The sequence below is a fragment of the Leopardus geoffroyi genome, chromosome A2 (genome assembly GCF_018350155.1).
Source record: "Leopardus geoffroyi isolate Oge1 chromosome A2, O.geoffroyi_Oge1_pat1.0, whole genome shotgun sequence".
In the NCBI taxonomy this organism is placed as follows: domain Eukaryota; kingdom Metazoa; phylum Chordata; class Mammalia; order Carnivora; family Felidae; genus Leopardus; species Leopardus geoffroyi.
In genome coordinates this window covers 10,162,934-10,172,828 of record NC_059331.1, presented here as the reverse complement: position 1 = coordinate 10,172,828, position 9,895 = coordinate 10,162,934, and the positions used below count along the sequence as shown (strand labels likewise).

Here is a 9,895-nt window from a genome sequence, read left to right as displayed (position 1 = left end):
CTCTCAGGCACGTAAATTAATGCCACAGAGCCCCCATGTTCTCACCTGTACATTGGGCACATCGTGAGGCCTCCATGAAATGCTCAGCGCCTCGCTGTTATTACACCACGATGAAAACCCTTAAGGAAAGCTGGAAGACAAGGAAAGTGTCCGTCTCTATGAGGTTGATTAAATAAATAGCAGAAAATGAAAATGAGCAAACGTACATTCGTCAATATCGTGTGACCTCACACCTCACGCCTCAAACGAAATAACGGCCGTATATTTTTTAAAATTATTTGTTAGTGTTTATTGTTGAGAGGGAGAGACACACACAGAGTGTGAGTGGGGGAGGGGCAGAGAGAGAGAGAGACACAGAATAGGAAGCAGGCTCCAGGCTCCGAGCTGTCAGCACAGAGCCCGACGCGGGAGATCGTGCGAGATCGAACTGCGAGATCGTGACCTGAGCCAAAGTCGGCGCCTAACCGACTGAGCCACCCAGGAGCCCCTATAATGGCTATCTATTTAACACGTAAATGTTGAATACAGATAAATGCGATATATGATATTCAAGGTTTACATAAGACATCTTTGAATTAAATGTAGGTGCTATAACAGATATGTGTGAAAATATCAATTGTTTGAACATTGTACGAATTTAGATTTACTTCATATAAAACCTAAACACAGGCTTCTCAAATTCCAAGTGACTGCTGAATTTCTTCCAAACAGATATTCAGGGACCCAGCCAGGTTCGGTTTTGGGGTATGCCGTAATAAACATGGGACTTCAAAAAAAGAAGAGAGAGGAACAAAAAGAACAAAGGTTTCAAACGTCATATGTAGCCACATATTTCAAGCATTCTGACCATGCATCAGAGCGTTAATTTTTCACAACGCAAGGCAGCCTTACCCCGGTTCAGAACTGAAGAAAAGTTTCCCGAAGTATATTTATCCTATTTCTGTGCACTGAGTTCTGATATTTTCTATTCTCTTCTGTTCCATTTTGAGAGGCAGATCGTTCTCACAAATACAGTATTTTTCTCTTCAAGGCTCTGGTTGATGTCACTGGACTCCTATGTAGCGACTGGGAGAAAGGACTGTGGGGGGGGGGGCAGGGTGACTGATGGTTCTGACCAACTGGTTCGACTTCACACCCGTTAGTGGGTTGTGGCGTGTGTGTGTGAACTCATGCCCATGTGTGCATGCATATGCATAAGCGTGTGCATACAGGCGTGTGCACGCAGGTATGTGAGCGTGTACACGTGTGTGTGCACACCAGGGTTGAGATGAAGGAGTGGCAGGTGAGGAGCAAAGTCTAAGGGGGTGTCAGAAAACTCCACCATCAAGATAAATTTTAAAAAAATTAAAAAAAAATTTTTTTTAACGTTTATTTATTTCTGAGACAGAGAGAGAGCATGAACGGGGGAAGGGCAGAGAGAGAGGGAGACACAGAATCTGAAACAGGCTCCAGGCTCTGAGCCGTCAGCACAGAGCCCGATGCGGGGCTCGAACCCAGAAGCCATGAGATCATGACCTGAGCCCAAGTCGGACGCTTAACCGACTGAGCCCCCCAGACACCCCAAAGCATCACATTTTCAAATACAGCCAGGACTGGCCGTGGTTTCAAAGATCGGCCTCACTTCACCCTAACCCTGGTCCCGTGTACATGCACGTGTTTGCACCTGTGTTTGCATGCACGAGTGCACGGGTCCACAAGCATCTGTGGGTGTGAATGCACTCGTGTTTGCATGCTTCTGTGTGTGCATTGTGTATGCATGACTGCCAGCATGTGCACATATGTAGGCGTTCGTAGGCCTGTGTGCACGTGTGTGTGCATACCTGTGTGTGTGTGTGTGTGCACACGCACGCCTGCACGCCCAGAGAAACATCCAGAAAGATGCCCTTTGAGCTAACCATACTTTTCTTCAACGAAGTGAGAACCCAGGTATTTCTCTCTCTTTGTCCCTGGTACGCGTCCTCTTACAACCAGAATAAAAACAGGGAAGTCATTTTTACTCCGGAGGGAAGGTCTTGGGCAGAGGTGTTTCTCTCAGGGAAGCTCACTGAGAAGGAGGGATTCCGAGAGATCCCCAAATATACTGACCATCAGTAGTTGCTGACATTTACTGAGTATTTCGCCGTGGGCCAGGAACTCTTTGTTCTTCGCTCACGGCTCTGTCTGCGGACAGTGAGCGGTGGTGAACACGCATTTGTTGGACGGATAAGTGGATGAAAAAATGACTGAGTCCATTATCCCAGCCTTGGAACCAGGACTGCCATCATTGGCCTTTGCCTTTCCCTCTGCCTGGAACGCCCTTCCTGATGGTTCTCACATAGCCAGCTCCTTCTTGTCATTTAGACTCCAGTTAATATCACCTCCTCCGGGAAGCCCTCTCTACTGACCTGTTTACAGCAACCCATCAGCTCATTTAAATTCTCTAAATAACACATTTCTTGTTTTTATCACTCAGCTCCCTGCTGAGGACAGACCTCGTCCCTCTTGTTCGACGCTATCCCCACCCTTCACGCTCAGCTCCTGGCATATAGTAGATACTCAGTAAATATTTGCTAAGTAAATGAACGGCATCCCTCTCCCATTACAAATGAGGAAATTGAAGCTCAGAGGTTCAAAGCCACCTGCCCAAGGTCACCGTGTTTTTCGGGTGGTGAGACCGGGATTTAAACCCTTGTCCTTCCGATGCCAGAGCCTGGGGCATCCACTAGGACACGGCCCTCACCTCCAGATGGCACCAGACAGCACCAGGCTCTGTTCCTGATGCTCTGGCAACATGAAGTCTGGCTCCCAGAGGCTGCTTACAAGTGGACCACCTGCCAGGAGAGGCCCTGGGGATGATGGAAACAATAGCTTCTGTTTATTGAGCACCTACTGCGTGCTGCTGACACGGGCTCAGAGAGGCTGTGCCACGTGCTGGGGTCCCACGGCTGATTCGTGAGACGTGGCCTCATGGGTTGTGGGTTGAATTGTGCCTCCAAAAAGATATGTCCAAATCCTAACCCTTGGATCATGTGAATGTGGTCTTTTTTTTTTAAGTTTATTTATTTATGTTTGAGAGAGAGAGAGAGAGAGAGAGAGAGAAGGCACAGGGCAGAGAGAGAAGGAGAGACAATCCCAAGCAGGCTCCATGCTGTCAGTGCAGAGCCCGATGGGGCGCTCGAATTCATGAACTGTGACATCATGACCTGAGCTGAAGTCAGGATTCTGACGCTTAACTGCTTAACCGACTGAGCCACCCAGGCGCCCGGTGAATGTGGTCTTATTTGAAAATAGGGTCTTTGCAGAATTAAGATAGGAACAATATAAGAGCATCCTGGATTATACAGGTGAGCCTAAATCCACTGGCAAGTGTTCTTATAAGAGACAAAAGAAGAAAAGGCCAGGGCACCTGGATGGCTCAGCTGGTTGAGCCTCGGATGCCAGTTCACATCATGATCTTGTGGTTCGTGAGTTTGAGCCCTGCATCGGGATCTGTGCTGACAGCTCGGATCCTGGAGCCTGTTTCAGTTTCTGTGTCTCCCTCTCTCTCTGCCCCTCCCCTGCTCACGCTCTGTCTCTCTGTCAAAAATAAATAAACGTTAAAAAAAAAATTAAAAAACAAGAGGGGAAAGGCCATGTGAAGAGAGAGGCAGAGATCGGGATGATGGGGCCACAAGTCAGGGCACACGGGACCCCCCAGGAGCCAGAAGAGGCCTGGAAGCATCCTCCCCTACAGCCTTCGATGGATGTGGCCCCGAAGACACCTTGATTTCAGACTTCTGGCCTCCAGAACTTTGAGAGAATAAGAATCCTGTTGTGGTGAGCCCCCTCGTCTGTGGCCGTTTGTGACAGCAGCCACAGGAAATGAATACACCCTATTCTCCCACGATTTAGCGTAAATGTCAAATGTACAGACAAATGGAAAGAATTGTCTGCTGAACACCCATCACTTGGCGTCTACAGTTGACATCTGGCTTGATTTGTCATTATCTGTCCTTCTCTCCATCTATCCACCCACCTCATTAACATTTTTGTGAATTAAGAATTTAATTGCCTTTAGAGCGGTTTTAGGTTCACAGCGAACTTGCGGCAAAGGCACAGATATTTCCCATGTGCCCTCTGTCCCTGCCGATGCACAGCCTCCCCCGTCATCACCATCCCCACCTGAGGGTGCATTTGTTGCAGTTGATGAACCCACACTGACCCTTCCTAACCACTCAAGTCCATAACTTACAGTTCACTCTGGGTGCTGTGCGTTTTGTGGCTTTGGGCAAATGGAGAATGACCTCTGTCCACCATTATCGTCACACACACAGGGTATTTTCACTGCCCTAAAAATCCTCTGTGCCCCACCTGTTCATCCCTCCCAGCCCCCCCGCCGAGCACTGGTGTTTTTACCGTCTCCAGAGTTTTGCCTTTTCCAGAATGTCATAGAGTGGGAATCACATGGTACCTAGGCTTTTCAGATTGGCTTCTTTCACTTAGCAATATACATTTAAGGTTCTGCCCTGTCTTTTCACCTGATAGCTTGTTTCTTTTTGGCGCTAATGAATAGCTTGTTTTATCCGGGCGCCTCATTTCTTAGCGCATTTCAAGGTAAGTCACGGCCTCTTCCCCATTTATTTCAACACAGCAGCCAAAGGGATCTTTCTTAACAGTCAGATCATGCTCCTGCCCCCTGCCATCCTCCCGGCCTGTGCCAGCCCACGTGGTCACCACCGGCTACATGTACCTACTGAGTGCTTCAAAACGACCAGCCCGAATTGAGGGCTGCTCCAAGGGAAAACGTACCGGATTTCTAAGACTTAGTACGGACAAAAGGATGTAAAATAGCTCATTAATCATTTTTTTTTTCCTATTGATTTGCATGTTGGATGGGTGATAGTTTGCCTAGATGGGGTTAAATAAAATACAGGATTACAATTAATTGCATCTATTTATTTTCCACTTTTCAAAACGTGGATGCTGGGGAATTTTAAGTTACCCATGTGCCCTTATCTGTGGCTTCGTCGTATCCGTTGTCCCGCGCCGGTCTAGGATGTCCTCTCCACTAGGGCAGGGGGGATTAGACGCGCAATAAATATTTGGTGAATGAATGAATGAACCCAAGCCTGAATGGCCCCGAAGATGTGGCTCTAAGTCAAAGATTTATTCGGCCCGGGGCGAGGGAAGACAGCGCCTACATTTCAGGGAGCCATCTGGGCTCCCGGGGCCTCTTCAATGGGGGGAAAAGTGGGCACAGGCAGGGGCGTCCCCCGGCACCCCCCTGTGGGAATGGCTGGTGCCCCCCACCCCCACCCCCCGCCTCCAGCCTCCGGGACAAGGGCAAGTGTCAGGGGGTGGAGAAGGAGGGGCGTGCGGGAGGGGGACCAGCGCCAGGCGCGGGGCTCCACCCGGCCGCCCCCCACCCCCCTCACCCCCCCCCCCCCCGGGGGCTGGGCTGGCGGGAAGGGGCCGGGCTGCCCGGCAGGCGGGACGGAGGGAGCCGGGGTGTCTGCTATCGACCGCCTGGGCCGCTGCAGGGAAGCTTTTAGACCCGCCAGCCAGCGCGTCCCGGCGGGACGGAGGTCTGGGCTTCCCCCGCCCCCCCACCCGCCCCTACCTGGGGGCGACCAGGGGCTTGCAAGGGGCGCCTGCACGGCCTGTGGACTCTGCCTCAGAGCTGAAATCGGAAGCCCATTGCTCACACCGCCGCCTTCACACCGGGGTTGGCATCACCTTCCCTGGCGAGAGACCGTTTACAGCCGCTAGGTTCCCACGCCTGCGCGCCTCGACAGGTGTGTGGGCCCGGCGGCCGCAGGCCACGGAGTCTGCGCCCTTTGCATCCAGAAGGTCCCAGAAGTGTCCCAGCCCTCTCTCTGCGCCGCCCCAATCACTGCTCTGATTTCTATCGCTGCGGCTTAGTCTAGCCTTTTGGAGAACTTCGTGCCCCTGGGACCGCGCAGGGTGGCCTCTTTCGCCGGGCCCGCCGCTTCTCAGCCACAAACATTGTCAGAGTTGCCTCCTTCACTGCTGCCCGGCAGGCCGCGGGGTGAAAGGACCTCGGCTTGTTCATCTGTGCCCCCCTGCTGGTGGACCTTTGGGGTGTTTCCAGCGGTTTGGAGATCACAGCGAAGCAGCCGCGAACGTTTGCCAACAGATCTGTCTTTGCGCAGACGTTATGTGTTCGTTCCTCTCGGGGAAACGTCCAGGAGTGGGGTCGCTGGGCTGGGTGTGAAGCGCACGACTTCATGAGACCGAAGGCCTGTGGCAAACTGTTTTACACCCAGCAGCGGCGGATGAGAGAGTTCTAGTCCCTCCACTGTCCTGTCAACACTTGGTGTTGTCAGCATCCAGTTTTGGCCATGTTGACGGCTTTTAGCCTGGACTCTGGCAGTCACGTCTGGTCCGCTTCCGCCCAGGATCCCCCACTGTTGTCCCCCCCCACGCCGAAACCAGATACATGATGTGTTATTACTTCCCTTTTATAGAAAAACTTCACACACATGCAAAAATAGAAGCGTGTGAAAACCTCCTAAGATTTGAGTCATAATCCGCATCTTGCCCGTCTTGTTTCACCTTTCACCTCCCAACTTTTTTTTCTTGTTATGGACTATTTTATTTATGGACTATTTAAAAAAAATTTTTTTTAACATTTATTTATTTTTGAGAGACAGAGAGAGGCAGAGCATGAGCAGGGGAGGGGGAGAGGGAGAGAGATAGAGAATCCGAAGCAGGCTCCAGGCTCTGAGCTGTCGGCACAGAGCCCAACGCGGGGCTCAAACTCACGAACTTGAGAGTAGGACCTGAGCCGAAGTCAGACACTCAACCGACTGAGCCACTCAGGTGCCCCATTTATGGACTATTTTAAAGCAAATCCCAGGCACCTATTACTTCTGTAAGTATCATATGAAACTTCTCAAAATGAAATCACATGACATTGTAACCTGCCTTGAAATAGTCCAGTGGCTTCTTATTGTTCTCAGAGAAAATGTCAGCCTTCCTGTTCTACTCCTCCCTTTCCACAGTCCATGCTCCACCCACACTGTCCCTCTTGTCCTGACCACACTCCAAGCTTGTTCTTGCCTCAGGACCTTTGCACGCACAGGCTATTCCCTCTGCCCTTCCCCCAGATATCTGCCTAGTTCCTGTGGTAGGCGGCATCAAAGATGGTCTCCCATGGTTCCTGCCTCTTGGTCTTCATGCCCTTGTGTACTTTCCTCCTCTTGAGGGAGGGCTGGACCACTCACTTCTAACCTATAGGATGTGGCCAAAGTGGGTGGTATGTCATTTTCAAGATTAGGTTATAAGACTGTGACTTCTGTCCTGCTGGGCTGTCCCCGTTACTAGCATTCTCTCTTTTCTTCTCACTTGCCTGCCCTGATGAAGCCAGTGACCAAGATGTGAGCCGTCCTGTGGAGGGGTCTAGGTGGCAAAGAACAGAGAGTAGCCTTCAGCTAATAGCCAGGGAGGAACGGAATTTTGCCAACAGCCCACTGTGTGTGCTTGCAAGCTGACCACACCCTGGGGGGAGCCTTGAGATGACCACACCCCAGGGGGAGCCTTGAGGTGACCACACCCCCCCCCCCCCCCGGGGAGCCTTGAGATGGCCACACCCCCAGGGGAGCCTTGACTGCACCCTCTGGAGAGACCCTGGGCTAGATGACCGGCTGAGCGGCACCCAGATTCTTGACCCACAGACCCATAAGATCATCCATGTTGTTTCAAGCCTCTAGATTTTGGGGTAATTGCTTATGCAGCAGTAGATAACTAATCCAACTCTCTTACTTCCTTCCGGTCTTTGCTCAAAAGTCACTTTCTTCCTGCGTGAGGCCTTCCCTGGCCACCCCACTGAATCTGCACCCCCATGCCAGCGCTGCCCATTCACCTCCCCTGCTTTATTTTCCTTGTGGAACTTATCACCTTGGATTTTATTTAACTGATTCATTGCCTGCCTTTCCCCGCAGGGCCACTGGCTCTTGGAGGACAGGGGCCTCTGTCCGTTTTGTTCATTGCTCTGCCCTCAGTCTTTTTTTTTTTATTTTAAATTTTTTTTTAACATTTATTTATTTTTGAGACAGAGAGAGAGAGAGAGAGAGCATGAACAGGGGAGGGTCAGAGAAGGAGGGAGACACAGAATCTGAAACAGTCTCCAGGCTCTGAGCTGTTAGCACAGAACCCGACGCAGGGCTCGAACCCACGTACCGTGAGATCATGACCTGAGCCGAAGTCGGATGCTTAACCGACTGAGCCACCCAGGTGTCCCATGCCCTCAGTCTTGAACTGAGGCACTCTGGGCACACAGTAGGCCACACTAGATTTTTTTTTTTTTTGTGCAAGTGGGGAGAGGGGCAGAGAGAGAGGGAGACACAGAATCCGAAGCAGGTTCCAGGCTCTGAGCTGTCAGCACAGGGCCCCGTGCAGGGCTTGAACTCACGAACTGTGAGATCATGAGATCATGAGATCATGACCTGAGCCAAAGTCGGACGCTTAACTGACTGAGCCACCCAGGCACCCCAGGCCTCACTGGATTTAAAGGCATACCTACAACTGATTTAGCGATCACACTTCTCGGTATGTACCCCTCAACAAATGAGAACCCGGTGTTGAAGAGATATTTGCACACCCATGTTCACGGCAGCATTACTTTTTTTTTTTTTTTTTAATTTTTTTTTTTTCAACGTTTCTTTATTTTTGGGACAGAGAGAGACAGAGCGTGAACGGGGGAGGGGCAGAGAGAGAGGGAGACACAGAATCGGAAACAGGCTCCAGGCTCTGAGCCATCAGCCCAGAGCCCGACGCGGGGCTCGAACTCACAGACCGCGAGATCGTGACCTGGCTGAAGTCGGACGCTTAACCGACTGCGCCACCCAGGCGCCCCCAGCATTACTTTTTTTTTTAAAAAAAGGTTTATTTATTTATTTTTAGAAATCTCGACACCCAGCATGGGGCTTGAACTCACGACCCCGAGATCAAGAGTCACGTGCCGGTCTGACTGAGCCAGCCGGGCGCCCTCCTTACAAGCTGCATCATTCACAATAACCGAAGTGTGGAAGCGACCCAAGTGCCCTTCAACAGATGAATGGGTAAACAGAATGTGGGGTATTCATACAAGGGAATGCGATTCAGCCTTAAAAAGGAAGGGAATTCTGACGTGTGCTATAACACGGATGAGCCCCGAGGACATTGTGCTCAGTGAAATAAGCCAGACACCAAAGGACAAATACTTGTGATTCCAGTTATATGAGGACTTAGTGTATAAAAATTATGGAGACAGAAAAGTAGGATGTTGGGGGTCAGCGGCTGGCGGGAGGCAGAATGGAGAGTTAGTGTTTACGGGGGACAGAGTTTCTGATTTACAAGTCGGATAGGGTTCTGGAGACGGACGGCCCTGATGACCGCACAGCAGTGTGAATGTGCCTTAAGGCCACCACTTAAAAATGGTGAAGATGTCAGGGCACCTGGGTGCCTCAGTCGGTTAAGTGTCTGACTTTGGCTCAGGTCATGATCTCACAGTTCGTGAGTTCGAGCCCCGCGTCGGGCTGCAGAGCCCCCTTTGGATCCTCTGTCTTCCATTCTCTCTGCCCTTTGCTGCCCTGCTTTGCGCGCGCGCTCTCTCTCGCTCTCTCTCCTTTCTCTCTCTCAAAGATGAATGAATATTAAAACAAAAACGGGGAGGATGCCAGAGGCTATGATGTTGTATGCCCCGGGGGGGCGGGGCTACCAGCTTCAGATTTCTTACGGGGTGGGGGCCTGGGCGTCCCCCTCCTGGAGCCGAGCTGTGTGCGACCGTTCCTGCCCTGAACCCGTCACATCTGCGTGCCTTTTACATCTTCCCAGCTTCGGGGGGAGTTTTTCAGGGATGGGAAAGCCTCTTCCTGCCCAAGTGTGGAACCAGAAAGTATTCCTCTTTTGTCCACCGAGTGTGGCCTTAGAGAGC

At 51.2% G+C, this 9,895-nt stretch overlaps 1 long non-coding RNA gene across 1 annotated transcript; it reads right to left on the bottom strand.

Moving 5' to 3' along the window:
- Nucleotides 1–4,893: 4,893 nt before the first annotated feature.
- LOC123607556 lies at nt 4,894–6,632 on the bottom strand. The gene is made up of 3 exons (XR_006716781.1): nt 6,018–6,632; nt 5,579–5,699; nt 4,894–5,026 (listed from the first exon to the last, which is right to left on the bottom strand). It is a non-coding gene; the product is annotated as an uncharacterized LOC123607556 (long non-coding RNA).
- Between the last annotated feature and the right edge of the window lie 3,263 nt (nt 6,633–9,895).